The sequence below is a fragment of the Heteronotia binoei genome, chromosome 6 (genome assembly GCF_032191835.1).
Source record: "Heteronotia binoei isolate CCM8104 ecotype False Entrance Well chromosome 6, APGP_CSIRO_Hbin_v1, whole genome shotgun sequence".
Lineage (NCBI taxonomy): Eukaryota > Metazoa > Chordata > Lepidosauria > Squamata > Gekkonidae > Heteronotia > Heteronotia binoei.
This window is the reverse complement of record NC_083228.1, coordinates 109,850,116-109,866,408: the sequence shown is the minus strand read 5'-3', so window position 1 is coordinate 109,866,408 and position 16,293 is coordinate 109,850,116. Positions and strand designations below refer to the sequence as shown.

The 16,293-nt window shown below is 41.5% G+C and overlaps 1 protein-coding gene across 1 annotated transcript in view; it reads right to left on the bottom strand.

Moving 5' to 3' along the window:
* The window catches only part of SUCNR1 (succinate receptor 1), a 39,577-nt gene that overhangs the window by 20,742 nt on the left and 2,542 nt on the right, over nucleotides 1–16,293 (bottom strand). The window contains exon 2 of the mRNA XM_060240896.1: nucleotides 8,422–8,508. The gene's annotated coding sequence lies outside the window, so the exon portion shown is untranslated. The remainder of the gene's footprint in view (nucleotides 1–8,421; nucleotides 8,509–16,293) is intronic.

The window sequence follows — 16,293 nt, the reverse complement described above, 5'->3', positions numbered from 1 at the left end:
TTTAGAGGAAACGGAAATTGCTGAATAACAAGTTATTATGAAATACCTCCCTGGGACTGAAAAGGGATATTGGTTTATTATTACATATGCTAAACCATTCTCACCAAGTAGAGCTATACATCCACTGTATATCAGTGTATTTCTCTTTTAGAATAGTGTATCAGAATAATGTATTTATTTGTATTGACAAACTGGAATAAGGGATTATTGGTTGTTTATCTCATTACATATTGTAAACCCATCTTCCACTGTGTTCTAATGTATTCTTTTTGGTATTGGCAAACTGGAATGATGTTTCGAATACAATGCCACATGCTAAAAAATAAATTAGGTGGGCAGAAACACCTCTAAAAAATATGTGCTTAGTTTAACCCATGCTTGAGGAGAAATAGAGCAATTAACAGACTACATTTATTGCCTTTGTGGACTGTCATCATCATTCTCCAATTCTGACAGTTTTATTGCCTTTTGTCAGCCGATGTAACTTCTCTGAAATAAAAGACTTAGCTGAACTGTCGCCATCTTGAAACGCTGTTACTAACCATGAGAAAGGCCTTGCATATCAAAGTAGAGAGTTGTAGATTGTTGCTAATGCCTGGTGTGAATATTTCTTTCCCTTGATACTAACAAAGGCAGAAATTCCCCTTTGAAGATAAAGCACCTCCAGGGACAGCCGCTTGGCCATCCCCGGAAGACTAACCGTAACGATAAGAGAAGGAGACCGTGTGAATCTTTGCACCTCAACTCAGCAATGTTTAGAATTGTGGCTTTGTGTAGTTCCCTTTAATGTATTCCCTTATAGCCTGCTTCCTACTGCTACAATGTATCAGTCTCAATTTTCCTTCATGCTGATGCTTATGGATTATCAAATAAAGCCTAACTTTGCAACAATTCAAGGTCTGGTTAATTTGAGATCCCATCGTCTGACACCTTTGCTGTTTTCCCACTCAACTGATGCTATCCAGACCAAGCTTGCTATTCTTTCAGTTTGTTAATTTCACTGTTTTGCCACTGAATTCTAACTTTGTACTATTTTGCATGCTTAACCACTGCCCACCTGCTATATGTAGCATTGCTCACTGTACCCCATTTCATTGTCTGATAAAGTGTGCATGCACACAAAAGCTTATATTCTTAATAAAATTGTGTTGGTGTTAAAGGTTCCACTGGACTCCAACATTGTTCTATTGGTGTAGTGCTAGTTTGGTGTAGTGGTTAAGTATGCGGACTCTTATCTGGGAGAACCGGGTTTGATTCCCCACTCCTCCACTTGTACCTGCTAGCATGGCCTTGGGTCAGCCATAGCTCTGGCAGAGGTTGTCCTTGAAAGCGAAGCTGCTGTGAGAGCCCTTTCCAGCCCTACCCACCTCACAGAGTGTCTGTTGTGGGGGAGGAAGGTAAAGGAGATTGTGAGCTGCTCTGACTCTTCAGAGTGGAGGGTGGGATATAAATCCAATATCTTCTTCATCTTCTTCAGACCAACACAGCTGTCCGCCTGGATTTATCATGCTTAGTAGAGTAATTGAAAACAGCACAACATTTCTACAATAACTCGGTCACCATTTATAGGAAGTATTACTACAGGTTAAGGTAAGTAAGCTATTGAGATGCTAGCTTGACATTTTGTTGATGTTATATGCACATGACATGCAGGGATGGTCCTCATGAAACACCCATTGTTTGTGGCGTTCCCCTCCCATCTATAGTCAAATCATCTTGGGAAAGTGGAGGGTATTTTGGTTACAAAATATATTCTGATAGCCATAATAACATTTTATTTGCACACAGTTCACACCACAGCTGAGTAAAGCTAGTATGTTTTGAATTAAGTAAAATATTTCCCATTGCCTTCTGTGAAGCTATAGCTGGAAAGGCGTCAAATAGATATCTGAGGGTGCAAGTTCCAAGACAATTGGAATATTGTGAGTCATATCTGAGACGTGTGTCTGACTAGCTGCAACTACAGGCAGAGAGTGTATACATTACTGCTTTTCAGTAGTCAAAAATTTGTGTTGGCAAGACTTCAGGAGTGTGTTCACCATGTCAGAAACCTCAGGTTTTGAATGCAAAGTTTCTGTTCTACACTGTGTTGTGTTATCAGCATGTTAACAGACCAGCTCCCATCTTCAGGCTGGAAAGCTTCTATGCCTGTTGAGTGTAGCATATACCAGAAGGGAGAAAGCCAAGTAATATCCTGCATCTTGCCACCATTGCAGAGCATCTTGTACCTATGGCTGACCCAGGAAAATATTCCTCTCCCTTTTGCAACATCTAGTCAGGCTAGATGGAATGTTTACCTTGAAGATGGATTGCATGGGGTTATCCACCAGGTGAGCTGGCTACTACAATAAGATCCTCACCTTGTATGTTAATTAACTTGGAAGTTAATTACTCAGTTATATTGTTGCCTGTTTTCACACCAGTGCACTGTGCTGACTGTTTTCCGAACTGTTCTTAAATGTGTAATCAAAAGAATCAGGAGTACAGACTCAATTATGGAATGGAAAGTTCTTATCTCTTCCCAACTTCTGCAGCCCTCCACACTCCTCCCCTCCCCCAAAACAGTTTGTGTTGCTATGAGATTCTGAGATTCAGAGACTCTGAGATTCGTAGTATGAGGGAGGGGATATATTGAATATAAATTCAATATCTTCTTCTTCTTCTATGGAGAGGGCTGCAGATTAAGTGGCCAATCAGCAAAAAACACAGATCCCTTTGGATGGGTGCTCTAGGATACAACCCTAGGATACACCATGTGAATGCATGGTGTCATGTGTTATATATAGATACATTTATACACAAATATTGTAGACTTTGAAGTGGCAAATGCACATCCAGAGTTTCAGTATAATTAAAGCCATCTCATCCATATGGTGAGATACATTTGCCTTAGGCTGTGAATTCTGCAATATGGCAACATGGCCCTATCCTTTCCAATCAGTTCCTTACTCACCCTTACCACCATCTCTCCATTGGCTCCATTCCTACCTGGAAACTGGAGAAGTTAATGCTGTCAAGCATGGTTGAACATTATCGCCAATTGATTACTTTAGGGTCCTGCCTATATCTGGTCTGTGAATTGTCATGAAGGACCCCAGTTCATTTGTATGTTATTCTTTCCCTTTTCTTTTCCCGCTTTATGGCTGTTAATTTAGAGTAGTGTGAAGGGAACAAAGTAATCAGCACCTTCCCATATATCCTCCGGAGGGAGGATGAGATATCTGGCGAAAGCAAGGACAAAGTTCTGATAAACGTCCTGGGAAAATATACAGTCTGATAGTTTAGGTGTGAATGCTTCCCCGCAGCCCCCTTCCTTGGAAAGTTTTGTATCAATGTATCAGTTTCATTACTCTCAAGAAATACCTTTGGCTAAAGTATCAGTCTATCAATAAACGGAGTCTTTGTATCAACTTCGACTCATCATTGAACCCGCATGCTTGACAAATGCTCCTTGTCTTCATTCCCCTAAGTCCTGCATAGGGCCCTTTTGAACTCTCATTGATAAAATCAAAGTTATGGCGGAACTTTTGTGAGAGGAATGCATGAACATAATGTTTGGTTCATTGAAGATAAATTGTAAGTAATTGCAGGCATCCCCCCTCCCCCATATTGCACTGCATACTTTCTGACCCCTGGTATTGTTATATCTTTAACTATCAGTAACCAGTTTTGTCAGTAGTTGAGTCTGTATAATGTATGATGCAATGCTTAGATTGTGAGCATCTGAGAGTGACAGCCAGTGACAGATAAGATCATGTGAGCTGAGTCAGGTGTGCAGGTTTTTTTTCTCTGTACAAGGACATGTGGGAGTGGGTAAATGACTCAGCACTATGTTACTATTGGCTGGCTGTAGTATTGTAGCAGGAAAAGGTCATACATTACCAATTTCAGCCGGATCAATAACAAAGGCAGCATGAGGAGAAGTCAGGAAAACAGCTTTCTTTATTTAACGTGCACATGGGCCCTGTACACGGGCTGCAGACCCGAGAGTCTGAGCAAAATCACAGAGGCACACAGGCCTTATATACCATTTGCACAACTGTTGACTTCGTTCAGTTAACTTTGCATAAACCACATAAACCAAAACCAAAAGCCCAAAAACCCAAAAGTCAACGTCTATACAACATGCTACGTTTATACAACATGTTCCCCTTTCGGTCGCCTATCAGTTCCTCTTCTAACCTCTTTTGGTCCATCTGTTTCCTAGGCAACTTTCCTCTGTGGTTTTTGGTTGTTCTGTTTGTGGGAAGTCTTTCTGCTTCCTTTTGCTTCTAACACCTGCAAAGCCTGAGCCACCCCAAGCCAAAATACTACTGTCGGGAGCCTGAGCTAAACCGAGCTATCTTGCTATTTCTATATACCTGAGCTCAGCTAAGCCTAAATGCTTATGCCAGCAAGCCTAAATTAACCTGAGCCAATACAGTCTATTAGCCAGGCAAGTCGGGACATGCCCGAGCAGGCCTGTCTCTTTTGACCCCTGCATCCTAATATATTCTCTTTCCATAAATCTAAAAACTCTTTCCAATATTTCCTTCTTGGCTCCCGCCTCAGTATAAATGCACATGGGTTACTTAGTGTTCTCCCCTTGGGATTTATCTGATGATTGTCGAAGCACTTTGGCACTCTGTGCAAGCTCTTGTATATATTCACCTTGTAAATACTTGTACAATACACACTACTTTATTTAAAATCTTTGTGTGTGTGTGTTTCCTTGCTGAGTCTACCTGAACAGTCAGTTGCGAGCATAACTCAGCCATGGACCGAGAAGTTTAGCTTTTCCAGGTCTTCAGGACCTCTGTGTGTGTGTGTCAATGTAAGGGTACAGGACAGAGGTGGCCAATGGTAGCTCTCCAGATGTTTTTTGCCTACAACTCCCATCAGCCCCTGTAAGCCAAAATGCCCTCAAAACGAGGTTGGGGAATTGACAGGTGGGCACCTGGCTTAAACAGGATCTTTTAATCTATGTATATACAGGATACAAGTCCAGAAATTATTGCTTAAATTTACCAGGGACACTAATTAAGTAAAAACAATTAAAATTTGTTCCAGAAAAATATAGGCATACATACAAGACAATAAACTCATAAAAACACACATACTGTCCTAAGAAAAATAGAGATAGATTCAGAGATAACACAAGGATGGACAAACAGGGTGATAATTACCGATCGTAGTCTTCAAGGAAGGCTCCAACGGCGACAAACGAGGACTAGAGGGAGGGGAACCTCAACTGATCAGGAATCGAGGATGTATCTAGACAGCGGAACTGGGGTACTGCTAGATGCACACCTGTGAGGAGCTGGGTCACAGGTTATAAGGACTACCTTGAGCCCTCAGGGAATGGGAGGTACAAGGGCGGATGACAGTGGTCAGCTGGTACATGACCTCAGAAAGAGGGGAGGCCCTGCAGTGACCATAAGGGCTGGACTTCTGCAGTAGCCAATAGCCAGTTAATTGGCATTCCCTGATTGGATGCTCATAGCTAGCCAATGAGCAGACTTGGCCTTAGTTACCTGATTGGACTTCCAGGTAACAATGGACCAAGGGGGAGGCTCCAGGATGACCGTTAAGGGAAAGAATGGGAACAATTGTTAAGGTGGGGGGTACTTAAGTCTATCAAACTTATCTAAAAAGGGGACAATAGATGGCCAAATTGCTACCTAGGTAACACCCAGTCTATACAATGGGACTTGGCTGTGGGTGAAGATGTTCTTCCTCCTCTTCAATCTTCTATTGGCACCAGTCTTTGTCTTGAGTTCTGTTGGACAAAGGCTTAGGTGGTCTGGCAGGATCCATGCCTAAGATAAGCTTGATGGCTCTTATGCATAGGTGACATCTGTTGAGTATGTGAGCCTCCCGCTTCGCTGAAATGGAGTCTGGCACTGCAGGAAGATAGCTGCTGGTGGTGTTAACCTCCCAAAGTGGATTCTATGATCGAGGCTAGAAACCGCTTGCCTGAACAGTTCCTAGCGGCGCACCTTCGTCCGCTTCCAAAGCCAAGATGGAGATAGCACGGGGCGACTGGAAACCATCTGTCCTCCTGGTTAGCACTCCTCCAGAGACACGGAGTGCTGCTGCAACGTTATGGCTGTTGGTACTCATAAGTCCCTTCCAGTTTGGTTAGACAAAGCCCATGTTCTCCTAGCAGATGTGTGTGAGCTGAGTCTCCAGGCACCCTGGCAACCAAGCAGGTGACTACGACGTTCTGGAAGTAGGGGTATTTTTTTCACACCCCAGCCATTGTCCATGCTGGCTGGGGCTGATGGGAGTTGTAGGCAAAAAAACATCTGGAAAGCTACCATTGGCCACCCCTGGTATAGGATCTCAAAACTTACAGCACAGACTGAAACTACTACACAGAACCAGTAGTTCCATTGCTTCTTCCCAGCCAGTCGGTTTTAAAACACACAGGGAATGGACTCCGTGGTTAATGGAGTGAGCAGTGTGATGAGACCATCTGGTAACTCATGGATCTTATGGTTTGCCAGCAATTGGTAAGCAGGGAAAAGTAAGATGAATAATCATGTTGTTTGGAAACAGTAGTCGTTGCATTTGTGAACTCCTGATCATTGGAACTAGCACTAGCATCAAATTAACAATGTTTGAGCTCTGGGAAATGTTTCAGAACCAGTCCCATGGAACAATTTTTAACTACGGAAAATTTCCTTGGCAGAATATGCATGCAGTATATTGCATCCAAATGTAATACATTTAATCTGTCTGGGGTAGTTTTGTTCAGGAACATGGAATGTATTTCTGGTCATGTTAGCAGGCAGACCCCTACTCCCACAGAGGGACAGTTTATGGATAAAGAGAGAAACAGCCCTCTTAATATCACCCCAATATTTGAGATGCAGGGTACTGCTTGGGAGCAAGATGAATGTCAGCCAGGCATGAGCCTGGAAAAACTATTTTTAAAAGCAAGTCAGAGCAGCTGGCTGCCTACTACTTCTTCCTTGCCCTGGAGGGATGCAGGACTTTAGAACATGGGTTACCCAGGACCTATTAATTCACTCAGCATAATCCCATCAGCACCACAGCCTCACCCATTACCCCCTGATTAAGCCGCAATTAATCAATGCTTAAATATTTTCTCTTCCCAATTGCTCTTCCCATCCAGTGCTTGTAGAACCATCAAGCCTGTCACACCTTTTGTCTACGCCTGATAAAACCACTAAGTCATTGTTTTCTGGCAAGCCTGTCATTCTTGCCTAAGGGTACATTTTGCCCTATAACTATGGCCCCCTGCTACCCAGCAGTCTGTGTTCCTGGTACCAACCACATTCACCTAAACTTTGTGGGCTCTTCTCTCACACACACCTCCCCAGACGCTGGCTGTTTTGTCCTTCAGGTTGCTACTTCTATGGACCTCATCAAGATCGGTCATTACCATCCTTCTCTAGAAATCACTCCCCTTACTCCCTGCTTTTCTTAGTTAGTTCTTCTGTGTGTTTCAGTGTGTGTATGCATTTTTGTTTATTTCCATTTTCCTTTTTAAAAATAAAAACCTTTCCAGTTCAGCATTTGCATGGTTTATTTTAAGAGTTCTCCTAAAGAGAAAAATCCTGGTACACATTGGTGGCTATCCCAGTTACCTGCTTCTGACTCTGTATCCTTCAGCTGATTCTCCCAGCTTAAATGTACAATGCCTCTTTGGGTTAAGGGAAGAACTAAGTTTGAGTCCAGTGGCACTTTTATTCAAGAAAGGGAGAGTTAACCTTCCCATCACTACAGTCCTGATTCAGATCTGTTCCAATTATGTATCATAACACTAAGTACACATGAAGCTGCCTTATACTGAATCAGATCATTGGTTTCTCAAGGTGAGAATAACAGGAGCTCTTCTAGTAGAGAGGTCTTTAACATCACTTACCACCTGATCCTTTTAGCTGGAGATGTCAGGATTGAATCTGGAACCTTCTGCATGCAAAGCAGATGCTCTATCACTGAGCCACAATCCCTGCCCACTTCATATGTTTAACCTTATGATGTAAAGTACAATGACAAAATTTCATGATACAAGACTGAGGCTGCTTCTTGACATATACTCCAATAAACAATTTTTCCATAAGAGGCTGAGAGTGTTTTCAGCTTCTTTCTAGTGACTTATTAGAACATTTCTGTATATCATTAAAACTGAAGTATCTCCACATGCATTACTGGAAGGGTGTAATCAAACTAATCTTTCTTGTATAGCAAAAGTGCTTTTTAAAATACCACAGTTATCCAAATGGAACCACAAAAATACAATACTATCCATCAAGATCATACATAAACACTGTTATGTAAATTATTATTAACAATATTTGTAGTCTATCAATTCATTACTTAGGACTGGTGAATGAGTCTTGGTTTAATGCACATACTAATAACAATCTAGAGAGTCAGTTTGGTGTAGTGGTTATGTGTGCAGATTCGTACCTGGGAGAACCAGGTTTGATTCCCGACTCCTCCACACGCACCTGCTGATGTGACCTTGAGTCAGTCACAGGTTCTCACACAAGGTGTCTGTTGTGGAGAGGAGAAAAGAAGATAGATTGTAAGCTGCTGAGACTCCTTCAGATCATGAAGGGTGGGGTATAAATCCAATCTCTTCTATTTTAGCCAGGGCTTTTTTTTTTTTAGCAGGAATGCACAGGAAGGCAGTTCCAGCTGGTTTGGCATCAGGGGGTGTGATAGGGTTGCCAATCCCCAGGTGGGGGCAGGGGATCCCCTGTTTTGGAGACCCTCCCCCCGCTCCAGGGTCGTCAGAAAGCGGGGGGAGGGGAGGGAAATGTCTGCTGATTCCCTATGGAGATTTATTCCCATAGAAAATCATGGAGAATTGATCCGCGGGTATCTGGGGCTCTGGGGGGGGCTGTTTTTTGGGGTAGAGGCACCAAATTTGCAGTATAGCATCTAGTGCCTCTCTCCAAAATATCCCCCAAGTTTCAAAAAGATTGGACCAGGGGGTCCAATTCTATGAGCCCCCAAAGATGGTGCCGCTATCCTTAATTATTTCCTATGGAAGGAAGGCATTGAAAAGGTGTGTCATCCCTTTAAATATGATGGCAAGAACTCCCTTTGGAATCCAATTGTACTTGTTCCAACCTTGCTCATGACTTCATCTCCAATATCTCCTGACCCCACCCCCAAAGTCCCCAGATATTTCTTGAATTGGACTTGGCAACCCTACAGCAGAGGCACATGGGGGAGCTACTCAGGGGCCATCTGCAGCAGACATGGGAGCTGCTCTGAGTCCAGCTGTGGTGGCAGAAATGGGGACTGTTCTGGGCTTGGCCCCCATCATGGCACATGCAAGGAGCCACTTGGGGCTTGGAGAGGCTCCCAGACATGCTGTAGTGAGTGGTTGGGCCTGAGCCAGTGAAGGGGGAGATATGAGATTCCCCCCTAGTGAGTTTTGTGGACCCCACCTCGTGTTCCTCTAAAAGTCATACATGTGGCCATTAAAAAAAGGTATAATCTCATCAAAACTCTCATTTTCTGTAAAAACAAACAAAACAACCCCCCAATATATTACTTCTATCTCTAGTGAAATCATTCTCAAGAAAGCTTAAACTGATTCATTCATTTATAAAAATATGATTGTTATAATTTAAGAAAACAAAATAAACAGCAAACAAAATGTTGATGGACTAATTTATTTCTTCACAACTGCACACACAAATGTCACACCAACAACCCATTCTTCTGAGGTTCATGGATTATGAGCACAAATGACCAATACATAGTTAAAGCTACATTTTCTTTTTGTGGATCTATCAAATCCTGTGAAGACCAGCAGAGCTAAAGTTTACACCATCCTGACAACAGAATCACACAAAGCAGATTGTTACAGAATACAGAAAATGAGATGAGGATGTTGTCATTCTATGTCTGTGGCAAAATGGCTGTGAGAAACAATCCTGCAAAAAAAAAAAAAGGAAAATGAAGGAAACTATCTTCATTTTTAATGATTACATCTTACAAAATACAATGCAAAGTAAATATTTACATTTATGCACATATAAATACATTGCTTTTTAATGAGCTCTATACATTGTACATTATAGCAAAAATACATGAGACACTCTTTCCAGACATGAAATAATACGTTTTCCTTAATGCCATCATATGTAATATTGATGGAAAAGCTCACAACCTATATGTGGGAAAGGAAAGATTGGTCCCCAAGATTGTGTGTGTGTAAAAATGATCTCCTTTCATTTAAAATTGGAAACAGCATTTTGTGGAACAGCTGCCTGTTACTAAGAGTCAAAATAGATCTCCTATGGATCTCCTGAGGATTTTTAATAGTAAAGGGCCCTGATTTTGATTGGATTAACCAATTAACTTCATGCTATTTTTCTTCTCTTGCATAGTTCCCTGAAGTTGCTATTGGCTCCACTGGAGGTTTATCAGCTGGTTGTTGTTCCCAACAGAACAAATAGTTCCCTGAGGTCAGGAAAACAAAAAGGGGGGAAATATTAGCTCACTTTTCCCTATGTAGCTGCTATTGACTAATTTAAAAATACTCAGGAAATTCATCTTCCTATTTCTGAACTTTTCATCAAGTTTGGCCTTCAGTCAGGCCATTGTTCTATCTCACCCATTATTGCAGGCAGGCATGCTCAAAAATGGCAGGCAAAGATGTTGCCTGTTACTTTTAGTTCCAAGTGGGTAGCCAAGTTAGTCTGAAGCAACAGAATAAAGTAAAAGTCCAGTAGCATCTTTAAGTACAACAAAGCTTTATTCAAGGTATAAGCTTCCGTGTGTTACGCACACACTTCTTCAGATACAATGAAACGGGAAGAAAGCATTCCAATGTATTTATTTTATTTTATTTTATTTATTTATTTTATGACTTCTATCCCGCCCTTCCCAACAAGTGGCTCAGGGCGGCTTACAACACAAGAATATAACATAAATAGAAGTTAAAGATAAAACATTTAAATTTAAGTATTAAACCATTAAAAACATTAAAACATTTAAAACATTTGGCATTTAAAACATTTAAAACATTGGGGCAGCGGACATCCAGTATAGCTACATTCATAGACAGAGTATGAAAAAAAAATGAATTACTGCTATTTGAGACCCTTTAAATGAAGGTGCTGAAGCCTGCAGCATTTCCCCAGTTTGCACACAGCTTGTGTATCAACTTGCTAACCCCCCCTGCCCCAGTAGAAAACAAATTGATTAAATTGGACATAAGAAATGTCAGGAGAATTATCCTTCAGAACAATATACTCCCAGAAAACAAGCAGATCACTATGGCATTGCTATCTATCTGTATTAGATTCCAGCTAACACTCTGGTAAATTCTTGTATTTGCAAGGAAAAAAGGGGAAGGGAATGGGTGAGAAAATCCCTTTGAATCTTCAGGAAATACCACAGCCTGTTTGCCAAAAACCAACATTATGTAACATGAAAAAAATAGTTCTTGTTTGAAAGAAAACAGCAGCCCTGTTTCCATAGAGATGGTGCCTTTAGAGAAGTAACTGATGTCAGCGTATGGATGGAACCTTCTTTTGTGCTAAGTATCACTACTATAGGTAGAAAACCCTCAATAGGTCTTGACATAGGTTTATTGTTTTATCAACCTTTTTTGACAATGTACACCTGTTTTATTTTCTGGCGGTGAAACTCAAACACGCTATATGGTTGCCCCTGTCCAGCTCTGTGTCAGAACCTTGCCTGGTGCTAAAATAAGTTGTAAACTCATCAGAGGAGGGAGGGAGGGTCTTCCCACAACTGAGGACCCCCAGTTAGTCAAAACACCCAGAGGGAAGCCCCAAGGCCACCATACAGGAATAGGCTCCGTGACAGACAAGTTAGGTTCTGTGTCTTGCTAAGAGCAACCAGTGAGAGGTGATGAAATGTTGAGAGAGTAAGATGAGAAAGAGCAGTGAAGAACAGCAGTTATAGGTATGTGAAAAAAAAAATTGTATTTTTTTTTTATTTGGGGCATTTGGACCCTTAAAGTTTAGTATTGCCTTGAAAACCCAAATTCCAATATTGGTATTGTACTGGAATTTAGGTAAAATTTTGGAATCCTATGGGATTCCATTTTAGTCCATGGCAAACCTCCTAGGGCATATTCAGTGGGCTGGGGAAGAGGGAGTTTGAAGTAGAGCCACTAAATTTTCAGTGTAGCTCCTAGAGCCTCTCCCCAAAAGAACATCCATGTTTCAAAAAGATTGAACCATAGGGTCCAATTCTACAGGCACCCAAAGAGGGTGCCCTCGTCCTCCATTGTTTCCAAAGGGGGGAAGCAAAGGTATACAACAAGCCCAGCAGATTGTCCCAGAAAGTCTCTGCAGTAAAAAGTGAGGTGCGGGGAGGGGGCATGTTTGCAAGGCCAGAAGCTGAACCAGTGCCACCGTGGCAGTGCCAAAATCCAACTGGACTAAGGTCAGATTTGGAAACCCTGAAATAAAGTGTGGGGGAGAGATTTCTGCATGGACAGCAGAACCAGTGCAATTTATTAGTACCCAGAAGCAGAACCCAATGCCAACCTACTGGTGCCCAGAATCAGAACCTGTGGCAATGTGGCAGCAACTAACCAAGTCACACCAGAGAATCCCAGTAAGGTTTTTTAAAAAATAATTGGCAGAAACAAGAGCCGTAGAAACTCAGCAGGACATTCAAAAGTACATTTTGTTAGCCCTATTATGCCATTAAAGGTTTTGAACTTGAACTTGACTTGTTAGCCCACCTGAATCAAGGCCAGCCCAATACAGAGAAGCCCAGTAGTATCGAGCTGCCATTTGCCACAGTGGTACTGGCTTCTGCTGCTGGGCACTAGTAAGTTGGCACTGGCTTCTGCTGCTGGGCAACCACCATTGCACTGGTTCTGCTGTCCTGCAACCCTCCTCCCCCTTACTTTGATTCTGGGCTTGAAATTAGCCTGCTCAAGCTGGCATGGCATTCGCCACAAGGGTACTGGCTTTTGCTGTTGGGCCCTAGTAGGTTGGCACTGGGTTCTGCTGCTTGGCCCTAGTAGGCTGGCATTCAGTGCTATGGCTGGGCCCTAGTGCATTGTGGAAATACCCACCCTTACGTCAGTGATTCTCAGTGATTTTTGTTGAAGCATTTTTAATATACACACACACACACAAATATATATATATATATATAAAATCCATATTAAACATTTTATCCATATATATATAGCGTTCAAACAGAGAAATTCCGCTCAGGAACAGTCAGAAGAATTTTGTTCCGGATTTAAAGCAGTATCAAATTAGTCCACGCCCCAGTCGTCTCAACGCGGGACTCAAACAAGCTAACCACCATTCGCAGATGCTGACGTTTGGACAACCGCTTAAAATCCGACATGCTTCCGGACTCCACTCATGCCTTTAGCGGGATTTTATGAACGTCTGACCTCACCCAGGGTGGATTAAATTAATATGATCGGACATTTAATAAACAGTGTTATAGGATTAGAATTGCAGGAACCAGAAAGAAAGTAGATATCTGAAATGAAGCATTAACATCATGTTCTACAATGCAGAAATTATATTGTAGGATTTTGTAGGATAATGTCAACAACAACAGATGAGGTCAGGAATGCTCCTGCTCTCCTAGCATTTCGCATACTGTGCCAAACTGAATTATTAGGGAAAGCCTTTTTATAAAGGCAATAGTGCTATATTGTAAAGAAACAGTCCTGGAACATCCTCTGAATAAATGCAAAAGGGACTGTGGTTCTGTTTGTTCATAAATGAAATGCTCCTTTTTCAAAATGGCCTTTACCAGAAGATCATAAGAACATAAGAGTAGCCATGTTAGATCAGGCCAATGGCCCATCCAGTCCAACACTCTGTGTCACACAGTGGCAAAAAAAAATTATATATACACACACACTGTGGCTAATAGCCACTGATGGACCTCTGCTCCATATTTTTATCTAAACCCCTCTTGAAGCTGGCCATGCTTGTGGCCGCCACCACCTCCTGTGGCAGTGAATTCCACATGTTAATCACCCTTTGGGTGAAGAAGTACTTCCTTTTATCCATTTTAACCTGTCTGCTCAGCAATTTCATTGAATGCCCACGAGTTCTTGTATTGTGAGAAAGGGAGAAAAGTACTTCTTTCTCTACTTTCTCCATCCCATGCATTATCTTGTAAACCTCTATCATGTCACCCCGCAGTCGACATTTCTCCAAGCTAAAGAGTCCCAAGCGTTTCAACCTTTCTTCATAGAGATTCATCAGCATTTCCTAACAATGCCTGTATATTTTTATCAATGCTCTTTAGAACAACAGAAGGATGTTTGTCTTGCAGATGTGGGGTAACTCACAGAGATAAGATTATGCTTTCTGAGTAATACTGGTGTTGCTTTTGGTATTCATTCCTTCCAACAGCTGTAGCCAGCATTGCATTAAAGAATCACTCTATGATTGTACTCCATCTGTTGATGTTGCAAATAAATTGGAAGAGAGACGCTATCAATGCTACACCTGACCTCCCTACATAAGGATGGGCTGTCCCCCAAAAAACACTTTTTAAAAAAGCTTTGTCCATAACATTTCAGCCCTATTCCTTGGTGGCTGAGGGTATGATTTATGAAGTTCAAGGTGGTTAGAAGAAGGAGGAAAGAATCAATATGGATCACAAGATATGAAACAGATGTCAAAGAGTTCCCACCATCAGGAGCCAAACAGATTTTGCACAGAATGGAATTAAGCCAAGGAGTCTCTCTTGCACAGTATTTCTATCCATCGGTGCAATTTTATCTCATTTCTATTATTTTGCTTCATGCCTTTCTCCCCTTCTGGGGCGCCAAAGTGGTGTACATCGTTCTCCTGGCCTCCTTAAAGCAACCAGGGAGGCAAGTTAGTTTGAGAGTATGTGACTGGCCCACAGTCATCCAGCTGTGACAAGAGTGGGGATTTGAACCTGGATCTCCCAGATCCTAGTCTGACAGTCAACCACTACATCACACTGGCTGAGACCACTTTCTTAACTTAATAAGCAGCAGTGACTCTCACCAACTTCTCCCCCCCTTTCTTTGATATAGCTCTCTTCTTTTTGAGTCGAGACTGTCAGATTATTTCTGATGCTTTGCTATTTAACTGGTGTGTGACTTTTTCTACCTTCCATATGCTTTCCTTTACCTGGTGGCTTTAATTCTCTCTGCTTCTCTGTATTTATGAGTGCAAAGACGGAACTATCTCTGCACATTTCATCCAAACTGGACAGAGAACAAAAACATTACCATCAGCAGTATCTCTTATTGATATAAAACTACTGTGGCACTAAAAGAAATGTAGTAACAAAAATTAACATGTACAATAACAAACAATGAAAAAAAACTTCTGAAACAAGAACAAATGGGGGTAGGGCAATTCATATCCTTATTCCTGCTCCAGTGGTTGACACATACAACATGGCAATATTTTATCATTCATACTCTTGTAATGTGGCCTGTCTCATATTTTGGGACTCCTTGCTCTCAGTCAGTAGCACCACATACTGCTTTAACTTGTACACAGAATTTGTTTTACTTACAGTGAACTTGCAAAGTACCTTTCTAATTATGGAAAGTCACAGTTCCTTCTCCTCATGTACTTTTTTTGGAGGAGAGAGGATCTCAGAACTGCAAACTGTTTCTGGGAACTATTTTAAAAACTTTCTTAGAGCTAGCAATAAAAATGCTTAAATGGCTTTCAAGAAACCAGACAGCATAAATGTATTGCAACACAGAGACAACGTGCTTTGCAGTTATGTAACCCTCCCTAAAACATAGTATGATAATCTGAATTGCCTTGCTGGTCCACATAGTACAGCATTCTGTTTCAACTAAATGCCTTTGGAAAAGTCACAATTGAGAAAGGGCAGAGGAAGACACTCAAAGACATACTGCCTCTAACTACAGAAGTTCCACTGGTGGCTAAGACATCTAATATTCACTAAGAAAGCTTTCCTCCAGACTCTGAAGAGCTGCCTCCCCTAAATACATTTCATAGATATTGTTCTCTTTTATTCTTGTAAATCATCCTACAAAGCATGGTTAAAAGGCAGGCATTTTAAATAAAAATATAGAAATTAAATAAACTATAAAGATGGGAGCAAGCAAACATGGATGAGTACTTTTAATACAGTTCTAGTAGTCCCTGGAAATTCCTTTCATTTGACAGCTCTTCATCTGCACTTTAGGAAATGGATAAATATGGCCTTGAGAGTTGCCTCTGTAAGTTAGCAGCATCATCACATAAAGGTGAAACTGCTCTCTATCAGAACTGTTCTATCTTGTAGACTGCCATTAAAGATCACAGGATTAAGTGAGTTAGATGAGGGAGAATA